This window comes from Phalacrocorax carbo, chromosome Z (genome assembly GCF_963921805.1).
Source record: "Phalacrocorax carbo chromosome Z, bPhaCar2.1, whole genome shotgun sequence".
Classification (NCBI taxonomy): domain Eukaryota; kingdom Metazoa; phylum Chordata; class Aves; order Suliformes; family Phalacrocoracidae; genus Phalacrocorax; species Phalacrocorax carbo.
In genome coordinates, this window is record NC_087548.1 from 44,968,187 (window position 1) to 44,987,695 (window position 19,509).

Below are 19,509 nucleotides of genomic sequence, written 5' to 3' on the forward strand. Positions count from 1 at the left end.
TTTACTGTGAAGTTCATCTGGTCATAATGTGACCGAACCTGCAGGGATATTTTCATAATACAATTACAATAGCCAGGTTGGAAGAATATAGAGCTTTTCCCGACTTAAAATTAAACTGGGCCACATCCAAGAAGTCTTATTTTTTACTTCCACATATGCCAAAACAAATAAGGATAGGACACTACCAATCCTTCTTGTTGAGCTCTTCCTGCCTCTTGGCAGTGCTTCTATTCCAGTCCTTCAAGTAAAGAAGCAATTAACATGTGTTTAATAATATGGAGGGCTCCCAGGATGGCCTACGCTGTTGCTCAGTGGCACTGGGAATGAAACCACCAGGGGCACTTCCCAGGTAAATCATGGTGTATCCTGACCCCAGCATGGACTCTCCTTACATAGAGCCCCTCCAAGATCAGCACACCAGAAAGATGGCTGGGCCTCGGCATGTCTGCGTCTCCTATATGGCCTCTTGATGTCCTATTTCCTGACAGGGCTTCCCAGTGTTTTGAATTCTGCTTGTAATCACTTCAGCCCCACAAAGTGCCACTAGACTATATTGCCTAACTATATGAAGACCCTCTAAATGAAACCCTAATCCACAGCAGGGGCAGCCACTAGTGCTATGGTGTGGGTTTTGTGAGCCTCATGCCATCACAGTGCCACAGTTTGGTTTTTTCAGTTTCTTCACCTTTGAAAACCAACCTAAACTCTATGCGGGGGCCCTCTCATGTGGAGCAGGACCAATGTACCCCTCTGCACACCCTGGCCATGGCTCCCCATGGCCGCATTTGCCCAGCAGGTTTCTGGGTATGGTGGGGCTTGGGGCTGATGCCACTGCCCTTCAAAAGCCAAGTCCTGCAATCCCAGAGCTCTGCCCAGGGCCATTTGGATCCTGCATTTGCCTCAGGCTGCAAGAGCTGTGCCCACTCCCCTCACAGTTCTGCAGCATGCAAATCAAAGCCTGACTGCTGAGCCTGCCTACCTTTCCCACTTTGTGCCTTAGTATTACTTACAAATATTTCCCCCTTGTCCTTTAATTGTTGAAATCTCTGCCTGTGGGGGAAGGGGGAAATCCTCACCTCCCTAACTCAGTCATAACCAGACCCCCTTTCGAATGGATTTCTTCAGACTACAAAGCTCTGTGTATTTCACCTGATTAATCATATTGGAAAACAGCATGTAGCGTCCCCTGGAGCATAATCCCTACAGCACAACTCTTGCTTCCTGCTGTGCCTGTCTCCTACTGATGCTCATACTGACAAGAAGTTAGGAGAAATAATGAACCTCAAACAAGGAAGGAAAAAAAAAAACCACACAAAACCAGGAGTGATCCCACTTAGTGGTCTGTTTGTTATCTGATGTTCAAGTGTACCAGGAATAGCAGAGAACTGTAAGGAAAGGAAAGGGGAAGGGGAGGGGGGAAGAAGGTATGGTGCCAGAGACTAATAAGCTGACTCTACCCAAACACATGTTGACAGAGTTGCTCCTCGTGGGCAGAGGAAGCTGGCAGAGAAGGGAACCTTCAGTTAGAAGGTTAAGAAAAACAGCATTAAAGAATTTTACCTAAAATAATTTCTTCCTTCTTAACGTTCAACATGAAGTGCACAAAATTGACTGTAAATAAGAAGAAAGTTGATAGGTAGGAAATTAAATTACAAGGCAGGTTTATAGAAATTTCCTAGCATGACACAAGGATGTAAAATAAATCAGTGGCATGGACACTTCAAGACAGTAAGGAGATTTTTAAGAGTGCCAAGAGTGAAAGGAATCCCAGTAACAGAGGCATTTCAGACACAGACAAAAAATCAATTATTATTAGTAACATACAAAACCCAGATATATGCAGTATAACTTCATGTTATAGCTGAGAAAAGTCAGAGAGAAATTTCTGCCCTGTCACAAGGAAATACCTTCCATTTAAAAAAAAAAATCAAGGGGAGGTTAAACAGATACTAAAACAAGTAATTTTTTAAAAACAAAACCAAAAACAGATATTGAAAACTTGCATCCAAAAATGCTGCAAAAGGTTTCGCTGAAGTCTTCATGCTCATGTACTGAGATGTTTTAGAATACAACAGAAATTCTAGAGGGCTGGACAAAAATGAAATGCTGGAGGAGAAGACCCACAAATGGGTGTCCTGGGTAGCCAGAGAAATGTCAGTGGGTGCTGGGCTGGGACAGCAGAGTGGAGGAGTAGTGGGAGCTAGCACCTACACTGCACAGGGCTGGTGATTCCCGGTATCTGATTACAAAGAAAAGGTAGGCACTGGTGCCTGCCAGCCTCAGGGAACACACTACCTTGCTAGTACCAGTGCTGATGTCAAATTTATAGTACGCTTATCAAGGAACAGCCAAACTAGGAACCATGTAATAAAGTGTCAGCATAACTGGAAGTGAGGTTTTTGCAAGAGGTTTTCGCATAAACTATTAACATTACTAGAGAAAAAATACAAAGAAGCCTAGCAGTAAAATACGGCACTGAAATAAAATTCGGGCTAACATAAAATAATGACAAGATCAGGAGTGATCTGAACTTGGATCACTTGGGAAGGAGCATGGAAAAGACAGTGTTCAATTCAAGATAGCCAGCTGTAGGCCTATCCATCTAGGAATAACATGAGGCAGAGGCCATACTGAGAAGAAGGGGACTCTAGTCTGGAAGGAGCAGCTGAAAAAGATTTTAGCTCCTGATGGCTAATCAAGTGAGTGTGGCTTTCCAGTTCAACACTGTGGTCAACAAGTGTGATCCTTGGATATATTAAATGAGGTGATTTTGAGAAGGATCAGGGCAGTCTCTTCTGGCCCTGCAATATATGTAACATCCAACACTAAAGGCAACTTGAGCCTCCTTTACAGACAAAAAAAATCCAAATTAATTCAGGGAAATTTTGACATAAAATTAATACAGGCTTGGGCCCCTACTTTTCACATACTGAAAACATACAGTCCTATCTGCAAAGCTTTTAAATTGACACTGGTCTTTCAGTTTAATGATACTACTTACAAGAGTTGAGGGGCTGGCGTGTATCTCCAGTACAGCAGTCTTTCCATACACCAGAAATAATTTACCGGTTACAGGGACATCATAAAAGACTACAGCAAGGGTCTGGGATGAAAGCTTTGACATGTAAGGAAGCAGTAAAAGAATTAAATACAAATATCTTGGCTAAGAGGTTACAAGGACAGCAGGACATAAAGCCAGCTACAAAAATGTTGGAAGACCTTAAGTGCAATAGTAGAAAACTTATTTTGGAGAATGCAAAAATAGGCAAAAAGAAAAAGTGAGAAAGGAAAAGTTGAGCTTCGTATCAGGAAAGAAGAACCTTTCCAAACAGTGAAAGTAATTGAATTGGGTTATATACTGACCACATGAAAGAGACATTTAAACCTAGACAAGTAGGAATACACAGCAACAGTCTGAACCTGTTGGAAAAATAGACAGGACACTATGACCTTCCCTACCCCACAATTTCTCTAACATATGATCCTATTAATAATTAGGTCAGATGCAAATTCTGTTATATATACACTGGGGATGGATATATAGGCCAAGACACATACTACCTGAAGGGACAACTGAGATTTTAGGAACAACTTTCCAGTCAAGCAGAAACCTGTACAAACTACAATAGGACTGAAAAAGAAGATATTAAGTGAGAAGAGTTTCTTATGGAAAGAAAATGTAGAAATTATGGCTGCAGCTACCAACAAAGGAAGGCAGGAGGAGGGAAGCAGAAGGGAGGTCAGACACCTTCATGTACCAAGCACATCCAAGATAAGGAAGTGAAGTAATACCCGAGGTGATAAGAAGAGTATGTAAACATCACATGAAAATCAAGTCTGCTGACTCTATCCTTCCAGGCAGTAATGGTGTAACCTGCAAATAAAGTATGAAAGAGGGAAGTGTCAGGCATAATACCTCAGGGAACAGCGAAAGCCAAGCAGATGAAATATTCCATCTGCTGGGGCAGAGCTTTCTGGCCTCCCTGCCACACGATGAGCTACCTTTGTGCTCAGCAAAGCTCCCCTCACCGTGCTCTCCAGTGGCTTTGCTGGAAAAACACGAGGCTACTGGGCTTCTGCATACATGAGGCTGCTGTGTCAGGATCGGAGTCCCTCACTGACACCAAGCCATACCAATAAAGTAATGAGCAGCCTGCAGCAAATTGACTGAGTGCTAATCCCTATTCTGGAGCACAGTCTCAGTGTTAGGTGCTTCTCAGGCCTCACATGCAGGAAGAAGACCTTTCTACTCATCTGGAGTTTCCCTTGTGCTCCAGAAGGCAGTACTTCATTGTCACAAGGACAGTTTCTGTGGGACAAAGAGAACAGGGAGAAGCTCTAATGATGTACCGCCTGTGCTGGGTAAAAAGGGCAAAGCAGGAGGAATTTTCTCTCTGGAGCCAGGGCTTGGATAGTGACAACAGAGCAGATGCTGACAGTCACAGCACAATGACAGTCATCTTGGGTACTGTAGGTATTGAGTCCACATCAATACACTGCCCTACAGTATAGGAGTTGACTCATCTGTATGGCCATGACCCTGCCAAAGTCCCTGGGAACTTTGCTGTGAGGGTCAAGAATTTACTGTGTCATTTCCAAATGCCTGGATTGCCTTTTTTGCTGTCAGGGAATGATTAATGCAAAAGAACCATTTCCTTTGCCACTGTTGTGCAGAGGTTAAAAATGAAGTAAAACACAAGCCAAGCGGAGTCATCACCCACTAAACAGTACCAAAGTTTGCACAAAACCTACTCACTGGAGCTGTGGTGTCTCAAATACTTCTGGGTTAAGCCACAACAAACAGACATTTCTGAATCATCATTTTTCTTAATAGTTTATAATGGTTTCCCATGTAGCTTTCTAAAACATCTTCTGGAAAATGACATACATTTCCCAAGTTTTTCCGAATCTTGGTACACTTAGCTCAGAGACCAGAACCTAGCTTCTCTGCTGATAAAGCAAATTGAAAGCTGTGAACCTCCCCTCACAAAGGCAGAGAATTTGGGTCAATCTCTGCTGTCAGAGATTTGTAGCATATTGACTGTTGTCCAGCTATGCAAACATTCGCAAAAATAATGTCAAAGGCAAGATGTTCAAAAGCACTTAGTTCTCTTTGAAGTCAATGGCCAATCTTCTTCTAATCCTACAGATCTCAAAGATTCGCTTCCAAGTAATTTATTTAATCTTCTTATTTATAGATGAGCAGGTCATGTGGAAAGAAAAGACTCTTCACCGAACATACTGTATGTATTTTTGCAATTACTACACCCCCATCACCATTAAACGGTCCAAACAGGTCAAACTGGGTCCAAAACCGCTTTCATCAGAAACACAGTACTCCCAAGTCGGCATTTCAGACAGTAGAGCCACTTATATCTTTGCAGAGAAATAGCTAAATATTACCCATGATGGATTATAAGTCCAGAAGGAACACTAAAGAAGACTTTGTCCTATGAACCATGTGTCATTTGTCTCTCATTTATCTTCCTACCGCAACAAACAAAAAAGTAAGAAGTTACATTTTCAATAAAAAATATGAAGTAATTACACATAGGTTTTGTGATAAGAGATTAAATGCTTCTAGCACATCTTGCAGGATTAACCACTGAACTTGAAACAAAAATTGTGAGTTTGGGAACACAAATATAAAGTAAACTGAAGAATATAAACAGCCAGTGAAAGATGTTCCATCCAAAGGGAAACGAGCATGCTTAAAATGGCTGGTTTTGCAGGGCATGTATTAACTCCAAAATAACTTTCAGTCATCACAGACTATCCGCAAAATGGACAAAAGATGGCTAACGGCTTAAACATTTTATAGAGTTTTCACATGTAAATAAAACCAACAAAAAACACAGAGCAGCAGACAGAGAATGAAACAGAGAAATATTAAAGCATACTGAACAGGAAGCTGGAATTTTGAAGACAGACAGAGAAACCTAAAAAGGGGGAGAAAGAACTTGTCCCAATGCTATCAGAGCTAAAAAATCAGTGGAGGAGGTAATCCACCCACCAAGCGGGGTGGAATGAGAGATTTCATTCAAGACAAAACATCCAAAGCACTGTATGAAGAAATGCCTCAAAAAAGCACCAGCCCTGGCATAAAAAAAGAAAAGAGCACAGAATTATGAATAACCCAAAAACAAGCCATGGGACCAGACATCATAATAACAGAACCCTCCCCACTAAAGCAAACACACAACTTGTATAAATTGTCTTACATCAAAAGATGGTATAGGTTTGTTCCTACAGATTTCATGAAAGAATGCCTGCCTTCCCTAGGAATAACTAAACGCAGGTTAAGTGTCTTGAAGTAAAGTAGAAGCACCACTCGTGTAAGTCAAACAGCTGTTTAACATCGAGTTTTCATAGAAAAGAAGGCAGAACAAAGGCCAAAACCATAGTAAACATTATTCAGTTCAGTTGTGTGAAACTGAAGAATAATTCATTCCACAGTTTCCATATCTCTTAGATTATTTTCAAGGGAGGAAGGAGAAAAACAACATGCCAGCTAAAAAACTTTACTCACAAAATAACAGAAAATTACCCACAGGGACAGCTAAGGGCACATCAGAGTTATATGCCACCAACATTCCTGCAAAGCAAATTAGACTTTACTACCTTGATTTCTACACACAGACAAAAGAATTCCTTTAGCTGATTGGCCTTTCTCCCTGGGGAAGAAATTCATTTCAATGAATACCAATTCATTTTAAAGGGTCTCATTGTTTAACTTGTTTTTGGAACACAGAAGATGTCTCTGTGAAAAAGCTCTGTTTCTCTTTTATTTGAAATCTTCATGGAGTTTTGGCCCTGAAAAACTTGTAATCAGTATAAGGAGGCACTAGTTCTTCTGTAGTAAAGGTGATGATTTCCTTTATAAGGCTTTATTGATGAATGTTTTTCCAGTCTCAGTCATCTCTGAAATATCTGAAATTCACCCGTGGAGAATCTTGTGAAGGTGAGAGGTTTTGGAGACAAAACACTGTGATGGGGACACTAGTTAACTCCATGCACCAAAACTCTACAGAGTTAGCTAAAACAAAGATGCAAACAATATGTCAGTGCCTATCTCCTTGTCCACCCCAATAACCAGTTCAATAATGCCTGGGAAGCTTTCACCAAGGGTATAAAGAACTTGAAAGCTATCACTGTCACTAATAAGGGGTGAAGTAGAGCAGTATGAAGTCTTGAAGATTTTGGGGAAGGATGGATAAAAAATGCAATTGTCTGTACTGTAAAGACTCTCAGTATTCCACCATGTGTATGAAGATAGTTACCCTACTACAGGGAACAGGTCTTTGTAAGGAATTTATCAGCCTTTTATTAATCAACTCATTGGCATGAACAGCCCTATTACAGATCACCTCTAGGCTGTAATGCCAAATAAATTCCAGGGAGAGAGCAGAAAAAGAAGGAGGGTTACCCCAGAGCTCTAGGAAGCATCTTAGGGAAAAAAGGTGTTTCTTTTAAACAAACCGGACTTAGTAAAGCACAGATTTTCAAAAACAGATGCGTAAAGGCCATGCCTGAGGACCCAGTTATATAGCCTGAATTTTAAAAAGGCTGAGAGTGCACTGGTAGGCATTTATATAAATGAGGACATACTAGGTGTTCAGCCCTTCAGAAATCCGATCAATGTTGGATACTCAGCTGACTCTAGAGGCTGGCAATAGTTGATATTCTGTGTAGTGATACTGGTTTTCCTTTCTTGCTTCTGTGTCACAATGCCAGAACAGGCAAGCTGGGATAACTCCAAATGCACAAGTACAGTGGGGAGCTACACCTGAACATGCTGCTTATGCTTATAAATGCTTTGTGAACAGCCAAGCAACAGTACAATGCTGCCAGCTCAGGCAAATTAACTCTTGCCTTCCTTGGGAGTCTTCCACTGGTTTGTGTACTTGAACAAGGGAAAAGGGAGTATCACGGACCTATCATGGCAGATAAAGTTATCATGATCACAAATAACAGCAGCCATGAGTCTGTTACCTCTTCACATACAGGTGGGAGATGAAGTAGAGAAAAGGTCCTCAACTTTCAGACACCACAGCCAGCACAGCTAGTACAGTACACTGGGGCAGTTAGTTGCACTGAGCCTGACTGTGGTTGTATCACACTTGGCTAAATTACACATGCCCTGTGGTTTTCCCAGGGTCTGAATAGGCATGGAACAGTCCAATTCTGGGATAGCCAAGTGCATATGAACAGCCTGTTGGTAATGGCCCCTTGGCCTTTTGAGCTGCCAAGCTGTGTCCATGGAGAACGTTAGCTGGAGTGGGCCAAATCTATGGCAAGGAAGGCTCTAACGCTTTCTGACCACAAGCAACCTCCCAGTAGCTGGGAATGTTCCACCTGAATTTCATAGCATAGACACAGCTATAGAGTCTGTCCAGGCTGCTTTTGGCACAGTGCAATTTGGTAACAGCAGGTGTACATGGACACAAAAGTGCATACAGGCTGTAACTACATGCTATGGCTCAGGAACAGTAATGCAAGTTCTTTTGGAGTCAGACAGAACGGCAGTTCTTATCTACCTTCATCAGTAATAAGAGAAACCTGCTCCAGACACATTAGTGGTCTCCCTGCACTGAAAATTCAGGAACTTCTCTCTCCCTCCTAGCCTTGTCCTTAATGAATCTTCTTAATACTTATGAGAAAAAATGTCTGGTGTTATAGCCAAGCCAAAGACTCTCCAGAGGGAAATCTGTTTTGATGATAATTTGTGGCACAGGATCATGCTGAATGTATTATCCACATCAATCAAAGTACAAAGACATCATTAAAACTAGAAATAACAACATATTCAAAGTGATCCCATTTGCTGCTGATAAAAAAATGTGTGTTACATGGAGCGAGAAAGCAGAGAGTATTAGTGATTAAAATCAAAAAGGATTCAAACTTATGCAAATGGGCTTTGATGTCTGGAAAATCCTAGTTCCATACTGAAAAATGTTCCTGAGCTCACAAACTAATGTCCAGGCTAAATAGTGCCTGGACTGATGTAAAGCATCCTTTAGGATGCTCCATCTACCCTAGACTATAGACAGTGCTCTCAGCTCTCTTCCTAATACTAATGACTGTCATGCACACTACCCTGAGCACACATCAGCAATGGCATGCCTGAGAGCTCTCTGCTAATGACACAAGGACGTCTCATTTATTATTTGTTAGTCAACTTGTAGGGGAGGATTTGGAATCCCACAGAGTTTCAATAGCTCCCTACAGATACTCCTCAACAGAATGAAGAGCAGACATGGTCCCATCTTTTCTTGCTGAGGCTCTGTGCCTCTATGAGATTTGGTTTACTTTTTTCAAAGTCAGGTAAGAGATCTGTTCAAGATAGGGAATAGATGGATCAAGCAGACCTGTAAAGGTGATTTGTACAGCACTTCTAAACGTTAATCAGAGTTGAAAACAGAGAAATAGCTCTCACAAATGCATTTACTTCTGCCTGAACTTTGTAAGTAGCGTCTTAGCCCTGTTTTGTGAATACACATACACACGCACACACATGCTTAATACTGACATCACAGTTGTGAGAGGATCCAGACAGGTTCCATTCTTCCTCAATATTGATCAGCACTTAAATTGTCATCCAATTCCCAATAACTTAGTTTTTATGATTGATAAAGGAGGCAGAAAGAACAAAACAGACTCTCCAGCACTCTGCCTGAGTTTGCAGGGCTGCCAGTACTGGATAAACTATTCTTTAGCTGTTGAGAAAATCTGTGGCTCAGCCATTGCTGGAGGATTCCAGTTTTAAGTCCCATGCTGAACAAGGCTTTCAGAGCTTTAAATTTGTCCCAATAGTTGTTGTCAAACATTTGTGCTGAAGGAAGCTTGCTCTGGACTATATAGCCTCCTCCACCTCCCTCATACAGACAGAGCCATTCTGACCCCTGAGTCTGAGCCTGGGCCTCAAAACCCACAGTACATTTTTTTTTTATTTTACCGTACAACCAGAAACACAAACCTCTTCTGATATTGGAAATTAAACCTCAGTAATCAGCAGGGAGTTAGAGCGAAGCAGGAAGCCACTTCCAAAATAAACCAGTCTTTACTGGCTGTCTGGATTCAAGAAGTCAACTCTTGAGTCAGCTGCTTGGCATTTCCAAAATCCAAAGCATGTCGTATGTGTGTTTCTATCTCCTCCTCTTTCCTGCCCATTCAGCTGGGCAATCGTATTCAGTGGTGACTGTAGAAGCACACTGCAAAACAGAATTCCAAAATTATCTGAATTTAGAGATAATCTATTTTATCATACACACATCAATGAAGGAGCATCAAACTGCAGGGAGCAGAAGAAACCTCAGATCATAATCATTACCATTGAAGCCAGATACCCTGAGTCTTTCTGTCTGTCTTTCTAACTCCTTTCATCTTCTTAAGCAGTTCTTTAATTGCCTGGTTTCTATGAGGCCAGTTTGCACACAGCCACTAAAGTGTTGCAATGCATGAGCCTGGCACCACATATAATAATTTAAAAAAAAAAAAAGTGGCAGGGAGGGGTTGTTTTTCATACAAACCAATAAAAGTTTGGAGTATCAAGATTGGTAAGACCTACAGAAAAATCTTTAACCATAAGTACATTTGTTCTTTGGCATACTGCAGCCATAGAATCTTTAGGCGCAAAAGCCTAAAGATTGCTTCAGAGATGAGGCTCCAAAATAATGAGGAAAACAAAGGCAATGGTTGTTCAGCTGGGCCGCCTTGTCCATGTCCCCCATGTTGGGGATGATGTTGGTGCAGCACTGGAATGTAAAATAGGCATATCACCTATTTGTGATATGCATTCCTTGTATTAAAGAACTTCTGCTCTGAAAGCCTGGGGAAAGACCACCTCTCATTGATCCTCCAGTTGCCCACTGTTCAGTGGCTTTTCTCCAGCTGCAACTTTTGCCTTGCTCCTTATCTCCCCTCCCAGAACCTTTTTATTTACAAGAATGCAGCATCCGTGTGTGATGGGATTATTGACAAATTATCCATCATCCTGGGAGGAGCTGATGACTGAATAGATCATATTCACTCAGATGTCTAAGATCTTATGAGTGAAGAAACAGCACTCAAAATCTGTATCTTAAATGGTCCTGATTATTTAGCTAAAAACAAACATTCTTAGTTGACTTTAACGTTTATACACACGTGCAACAGACAGACATGCCATGTTAAGGACCTCAGCAATAACTGACTGCATTCACAACTCCACAAGGTCTTTGCTTTGCTTGGTCTAGTAAAATAATCAGCTTTGGGTATTTGCCTGTGTGGAATCAAGAGATAAATGCTTTACCATCGTCTCTGTCATCGAGGCACAGCTGTCAGGGATTCAGCCTCTAAATAACATCATCTGACCTGGAAGAATGCATCTATAGGCCCACTGTTGGCATGAGCACCCTGTTTGACCTTTCCTGTGCAGAATGTAGCGATTTATATAGTAATGATTTTAGTGAACAACTGGTCTACGGGTTAGCAGAGTTATTCACTTACTCATCTTTTAGAGTTTTGCCTATTGGGCTAGAAATTCCCAAATGCGTGTGTCAGTAACTTGTTTATCTCTGACAAAGCCAAGATACTTGGCATTAATATGCTGTTTTTCATATTACTACCAATATAAAACATTTCCCTAGAACTGGAAATGGACATGGTACGTTACAGTCCTAGAAAAAAATATGTTCCCTGCTCTGGGAGAGCTGGAAATTGAAATCATGCATGACACACACACAAAACATTTTGGCCAGTATTGGATAACTTCTCAGAGCAATCCAGAAACACTGTTTATCAACCTTCTGGTTACTTCTTTAAATATCTTCCCAAGGCAACAGCAAGACTTAACTCAAGATCTGGAGACCACATTCTTCTCTGCAGCAAAGTGTTCCAATATCTGTGGCTTTCAGTCATCAGAACAAAGTCACACATCTTCTCTGGTCATGAAGTAATAGGTTCAGGATCACAGGAGTACACCCTATCCAACTGCACTGGAGCCAGTCTTAGGCACTCATTTAGATTTTAAGTTGCTTCTCCTCAGTTCTACCCTTTTGATACAAGAAAATAAACCATAAGCTGAATGACAAACAATTGGGCTATTTCTCTTCTATTTCTTTTGAAGATTTGTCTGCAGTTTCTGCTTTTGACTTAGAGGACAGATTCTTCAGGCTATGAAATGGCTGCCAAATTTAATATGAATGGCATTTAGCTGGCAAAGAGTGTATTACTGACAAATGCCTAACACACTGGGCATATTGTATTTGTGCCATCTGGGAGAGTAAACAGTGACAGGAAACAACCACAAACAGGTGTTAATGTTAGCCCCTTAAGGGTCATTAATGAAGTATGGCAACTGACAGCATTGAAAGAGCCCACACACAAGTCCTGGCAACTGGAGAGAAGGCAGGATCCCAGTGACTGTAAGAGTGTATTAATTTGTCACAGAAAAAATATCTGTTCTTGATTGCATTTCCTCTTCGTGACCTCCTTTATCCTCTTGCCATACCACATCCTTCAGCTGAGCTCCTGTTGAATACTCCTTCCTCTTCTCCTTTTAGGCATCAAGCGCTTTCCTTACTCCAGCCAGCCAAGACAACAGTTGTGAAATATTGCTCTTTCTCAGAAAGCCTATCACACTCTGAAGACAACTGCACACCTTCATGCATTCTTCAGAAAAGAAATCCTGTCTCAATTCCCCTTTAGAGATTTTCAGAGCCATTTCTACCTTCACTAAAAAGAAAAGCCTCTGGTTTCAAGAAAGTATGTTCCATATCATGCTACATCAGTCTTTCCCCAGTGCACTTCTAAGGTTAGTTCCCCTGTCCCCAAAGAGACCTGAGAAAGGGTGTGTGACAGCGACATCACCTGCCTTTACAATAGTGTCACACAAATCTAGAGTACAGAAGGTCCAGACTACCACAGGGAAATACAACAGGTACTGCGAGACAGTTTCATAGATTAATCTAGCCTGATAGACAACTAGTCACATTCTTTTGAAAACACCAAAGCAGAACATATGGACTATTGCCTTTATCCTCGCAGAAGCTCACTAAATTTCCAAAGCAAATGTTAATACTTAAGCAACATCATCCAAAGAATTAACACTTTGTGATAATGAACCAAAATAGACTGATCTCCAGCCACCTCACTATCCTCTGTCCCATCCTATGCGAAAAGGGGAATTTTTCCTAAAGGACTCTGTTTTCAAACAAATGTCACCTGGCTAACACCAGTGTTAACACTGCCTCAGGGAAACCTAAGAGAGACAGAAAAGCCATACAAGAACGAAAAGGCAATGGGGCCCTTTTCTTTAGAAGGGGGGACACTAAAATGTGAGTTTCACACTGTAGAATTTCAGACTCTCTCTAATTCAGGCTATTAGTGTTAAAAAGAATACTGGTGGGCATGTAAATTTAGCCATTCACTAATAACAAAGCCTAATTGCTGAATAGATCAAATGTTTCCAAAGATACTCTCATTGATTCTGGCTAGTGTTTAGGAATGGGGAAGTGAGAATGTTTTAAAGGCCAGAAAATAGTTCCCTTTCTTTATATCTTTCTAAAAGGCTACATGGAACACAGCCATAGATATATTTACCCAATTCAAAAGATGACCATAAAATTAAGAAATGTAACAAGTGCTTACAGAGAATTGCTGTCACTGTTTAACCCTGCACAGTTATGTACAACACTCCACATCTGCAATCCTTGGGCTTTGCACCAGTATGTGTCAGAGCCCCATAGGACTAGAGACACAGCCATGCCAAATTCCGTTTTGAAAGCAAAGAAAGTAAAAACACTTGGAGTGTATTTGGCTTATTCAGGGGAGTTGATGGAGTTGTGCCTGCAAAGACTGTAGCCCCAAACCTTCAGGAACTGGCCAGTGCCAAATGCCTTGTTGTCACTTGAATTGAAACAGATACACACTTTTTTGCACTGGCCATTTTCTAAACTTAGGTACTTACAATTACGTCCTTACCCTTCTGTAAAATTGCAGCTCACCTTTCTGTTTTTCATTAATTATAACTAGGGGAAGAAGGAAACAAAATAGAACTTACAAGAAATTGAATAAACATTTAAAAGCAGAAATCTGTTTAAATTTCACCATTTCCCCAGCTAAGAAAGCTCTGATACCTCGTTTACTTCCTCTTCAAACAGGGTAAGATTTATCCTGTATCAGTGTTTTGGTTTTCTTCAGTTAATCTTATAACCTCTTCTTCCTCTCTGAAGCCTTATTAACTAAGCAAAATCAAGCACTCTGCAGTCTAAAAACTTCACTTAGGACCTAGGAATACTAAGGTTGTTGAAATGTGGCCCCTTTGTGCATATGCTATCCTGCTGTTTTTAAGTACGTGAGTACATCCCATTTTTCCAAAGAGCCACTGCAAAATTCTGGGTGGAGGACAGACAGTCTGGGAGTGTAGTAAAGCTATGCAGTAAATAAGGCTGCTGTCTCCTTAATCCCTGAATTATTTGTTGTAGAATCTGGAGGACTCATAGGAAATAAGGCAAGGGGAGGAATGACCGCACATCACAAATCTAGAGTACTTAACTTCAGTGTTAAATTTCTTTTAAAGTTATTAATTTTGCTCTTTAACTGCAAAAATAGACATTCCAGGCCATACAGATTCTCTGCTTGGGCTATAAAAGAGCACTTGCTTATGCATGTGAGTTGCTAACCTTAAACTGGATAAGCCAGTGAAGGAAAATATGAAACATATTTTGCCAGTGGATTTCAAAGCTGTTTTCTAGCCGTGGAGGAAGATACTGATTGGAAATCCCACATTCAAGTCCAAGTTCTGGCAGGAAGCATTTTCCACCTGGGGGAACCGTTCTTTAAAAAGCTCTTTATGCTGCTTTGTCCTGATGCTTTCCCTTTCTCCAATACTGGTGAGGGCTTCCCTGCCCCAGTCTACCATCTCTTCTAGTATCTAATCTAGAAGAGGCCCTCCACATACACAGTGGGAACAAGTACTGAAACATGTTCATCCTGGAAGTAAGTATGCTGTGCTGTTCTGTGTGCCTGGCACTAGTGTATAGGGCAGCTGGAAAGGAGTAAGAGAAGATGCAGCACCCTCACTGCAAGTGAGATCCCTAAGCTAAATTTAGCCCTGTGCTCTGAAAAAGCTTTTAGTGAGCATGTACAAATTAAGCTTTTTCAAAAGTTCCAACCTGGCTAGATGGAAGTACATTTGTGTAGGTTAGACAAAGCACCAGCTGGCAAAAGAGCAATCTCCCCACCACATCAAAACTCTTCTACAAAGCATGCAGGTCCTCTCAACAACAATAAAGAATTTGTTTATCCTCCTGTAGATATTCCCAGAAATGGCAGAACTATTTGAGCTTAAATTTTAGATACATATCAGCCAAAGCAGACATATAACCCAGCAAATTTATCCTCTGAAAGCTGTGAACTTTTTGGCAGCTGAAAACAGTGTCTCACAGAACAGCGGCAGGCATCTTGGAAGTATGATGTAGCTGAAGAAACTACTGTTTAAAATAAAGCTTTGTTACAACTTGCCACTGACAAAGTTTGTTTAATGTGAATTTTAATGAAATTTGTGACACACACTTTAAAATATGTCAGTAAACCAGTCAAGAACTGGATACTGGAGTATATATTAAAATAAGTTTAAGCAGAGAAAGAATGACAGAGTCAGTCTTTACAAAATTAAACCTTGTATTTGCTGCATGCAGAGGTAAGAGATCACCAGGCTCATCGTGCACATTAACCAAATGTTCCACTGGCAATGTGCTCTATTTTCATCAATGTTTTGCAATATACTCTGTATAGCTTTAATACATAATAGTCTTTCATGCAGATGTAAAACAAGACATTTCTTCTGAAAAGCAACATAGATTCTCTGTGCAGAATTTGCTTTTGATTTCTCAAACAAGGATTATCTATCACTGTTCTCAGTGGATCTAGTCTTGTTTCACCTTGTATAAATTTTAAAGCCATTAGAAATCTTTTACTCATTATAGAATTGCAAATAATTTTCCTGATAAAATATATTATGCGTCCCTCAGAGTACATGTACACAAGTATCTAGTGATTATTTCAAACAGCTAGCTGAGCACTGGTTAGAAACCCAGTCAGAGTAATTCCCACAGGACTGGTCACATCAACTGAGATCTGAAACCCAAACTGCCTGAAATCCTACCTATAGCTAAGACAAAAAGTCTGGACTTCCTCTGTTACTTTGTAATTAGGGTAGACTCAAGCTCGATTGACCAGTGAGGCTCAAGAAAAATCAAGAGACCCATCATTTTGTGAAGCAGCAGTTACCTCCCTCCTTTTGGGATGAGAGTCAAGGAGTCAAAGTAGGCAGAAGAGAGAACTCAGGAAAGGGCAGAAATGCTTGCAAGGCCTGATTTATCTGAGAAGTTAAAAACAACTTGACTTTTGCGACCTGTAGCTGGTGAACCAATGATTTGGATAAAGGTAGCTTAATTCTTCACAATAACCAAGACAGTAGTAAATTCTAAAGGAGTAAGAGTAACTTATTTATGGTGGTACAGAACGGTATAGATAGGAGTCAGTGGCAATTGCCTCAGAAAGGCCAGGAGTTTATAAGCATGGGAACTGAAATATTCTCTTCTTCTTAGAGGGTTAAACTGTCGTGGCATGATGTAGGCAAGTGCATTGGCGGCATAATGTAGAGAAGTTTGACCCAGCATCAACTGGGCTGTTTCTTCTCAGTCATAAAGTAGAGGACCCGGGTGACTATCACACACCACTTTGTGAGCAAGAGGTGTTACCTTGGCTCCTGCACTAGGACCTCCTGTACACAGATCCTCACATGGAAGGAAGGTGTTCTAGATGGCATAGTCCACTGCTGTCATGTAAAACCCTGAGGTTGCACTACCTCATACGCTGAAGGACAAAAGACCTGAGAAGGACTGGCAGCCTTCTCCAGTCCTGCACCCGGTCAAAGAATACTAACATTCGCTTACAAACTACAACAATAACATGGCATGAGCATAGTTGAAAACATGAAAACTAATCCATATACATGAAATTGCAATCAGAACAGAACCCTTATTGTTCAGAGAGGCAGAGTGCCTGGAAAAGAAATGTAAAGTATTTTGTTTAAATTCTGCCCTTAGTTACAATGCCACCTGGACAAAACTTTAGCTAAATTAAACAGACTAAAGAAACATCTGTATTCTGCTACAGTACATTGAGAATACGCCAACAGCACCACTCTGTGGATTAACAGTGATTGCTCTGTAAATTCACAAGGTGGCTTCTCAAGCCTCCGATCAACCATGCTAAAGACAGACATGCAAATACATTTATATATATATTACTAAATTAGACTAAATTAGTATATCTGTGGTATAAACTAGCGCTACTAGAAGTTAAGGGACTACCTCACCTTTACAGTAGTGTAACCGAGTCTATAAATCTGCTTGCTCAGTTCATGTATGCGGCATGCCCTCTATTCATTTCACATACATAATTTCTTTTAGCATCGGTGAGAGAGGTTACATGTGCTGAATTCAGAACAGATGCTTTATACTGCACCAAAATGGGAACCTGACTCTCTGAATCACATCTTAGATTTACACCTGTAGCTTTCATGAGCGGCAGATCAAATTTTGGAGAAAATCAGAAAAATTAAATACTTGAGCCAACCTTCACCTGAATTCTTTGGGTCTGAAAAACTGGGCTAGAAGGAGCTTTGCTTCCTGCTCTGGCAAGAAATCAGGGATGAGGCCTGGAGATGAAACTGCAGCAACATGAGCAACTACAAAATCTTCACGCAGACTGACTGTCCCCCATGTTGGGACAACTCAGCCTGACAGCCAACTGGCTGGACTTGATATTGAGTTGGGCTGCAGATGTCAGCAGTAATCCCCCACCTGAGGGAGCTCAGTGGGATACAAGAAGTATTTCCTACTTCCCCATCTCTCACTACAGCAGCTTCAAGTGGCAAGTCCATCTTGAAATGAGTGCAGGGCAGTGTGCTGGAATGATGCAGTCTCTGTGAATCCCACAGGGCCTTTTGCCCAAAAAAAGAGGGGGTAGCTACAGGCATTATAAAGCTGTGCTTTTGCACATAAACATTACCACTTGTGTCACACACAACTCGACTTCATAAGGCTCAATTACCTTGATAATCCAGGTCCAAAATAAGGGTTCTTCTGTGCCTCAAGATTCTGGCTATCATGTTCAGGATATAGTCGTATACCATTTAAGGTACACTGGTACTTTCTGTGGTCCCAAGATCACAGGCAAAAATTACAGCAAGGGAAAGCCATTGTAACACTAGATCATACATGGCTTATTAGTTTCTATCCATGGGTTAGAAGGAAATAGGGGAAAAAAAAAAAAAAACCAACAAAACCCCAAAGCCATGCTTGATTCTGGTTTCAGTTTGGAGGACAGTGGCCACCTCTTCTATTTCAGCTTGTCTCTGCTCGTCTGATACAAAAAAAAAAGTTACATTAGCTCTCATACCCCATAAGCATCTCTCCTGACATTATGTATCTGCAAGCTTGGGCATTATATCAGAGACAAAATGCCTTGCTCTGACTGCAGATATGTAAAGAACATGGACAGCTCTCATCAAGGCTAGCTTTTATCCAATTTTTGTCAAAGGAATTATGACTATTCACTTAACTCTGCATTTTGAGGTAAAAGTTGCTAAGAATTTTTCTAGTCCAGAATGATTAAGAGTAGTGAAGGGCTGTGGGGATAAGTATCTACGGGGGAATGAAACACAGAGGAATTTTTTTGCCATGTTTATTAGCCAAGAAGATTATTCTGCTCTCTGGCCTGTTTACTATTTTCCCAAGTGCAAATACAAAGGTCACCTTTATCTCTCAGGAAAATCTGAAGGCAGCATTTTTTTACTTCGGAATAGAGTGGACTTCTCTTGGCTCTGAGATGTGCCACTGCACAAAGGCAGTGCACGCCTTTGCCTGCGATGCATTTCAATACCAGCGGCTCTACCTGCTTATGAAATGATTCACATTCAAGCAAGAAAAAGCAAAACCGGTCACGCCTGCAGCTGTGAAAAAAGAAGGGGATCAGGACCATTACCAGAATTACAGTCCCTCCGCCCCCGTCAGCGCCGCCCGGACCGCCTTTCGCAGCGCGGCAGCTGCAGACAGCTACACAAGCCTCCCTCGGCTCCCCTCGGTGTTACCGCAGGCTGTGTCCCTGTCAGGACGGGACGTGGTCGCCCACGCACAGACACACTCCTCCTCCTCGCCACTTGCCGGCCGCCATTTTAACGGCCGCGAGATAAGGGGGGAGGCCGCCGCCCTGTGGCAGAAGCGTCCTCAGAGGAGGAGAAGGGAGACCGGCTTGGTGGCTGCGCTGGGCGGTTTCGCTGGTTTTGTTTGATTTGATTTTTTTTTTTTTTTGTCCCGAGTTGAGTCTTGGTAGTTAAGGTAAAATAAAATACTGTTATTTCGTGGAGTGGTGCCTCTCCTGCTTTAACGGTTGGTCTGAATGCAGCAGTGAGCATTTCAAGGCAGGTTGCCTGAGGAGGGCAGCACGTCCCCCACAAGT

The 19,509-nt window shown here is 41.4% G+C and overlaps 1 long non-coding RNA gene across 1 annotated transcript; it reads right to left on the reverse strand.

Moving 5' to 3' along the window:
- Nucleotides 1–17,250: 17,250 nt before the first annotated feature.
- Nucleotides 17,251–19,239, reverse strand: LOC135310471 (uncharacterized). Its single transcript, XR_010370541.1, has 3 exons — nt 19,036–19,239; nt 18,807–18,945; nt 17,251–18,414 (listed from the first exon to the last, which is right to left on the reverse strand). It is a non-coding gene; the product is annotated as an uncharacterized LOC135310471 (long non-coding RNA).
- Nucleotides 19,240–19,509: the final 270 nt, after the last annotated feature.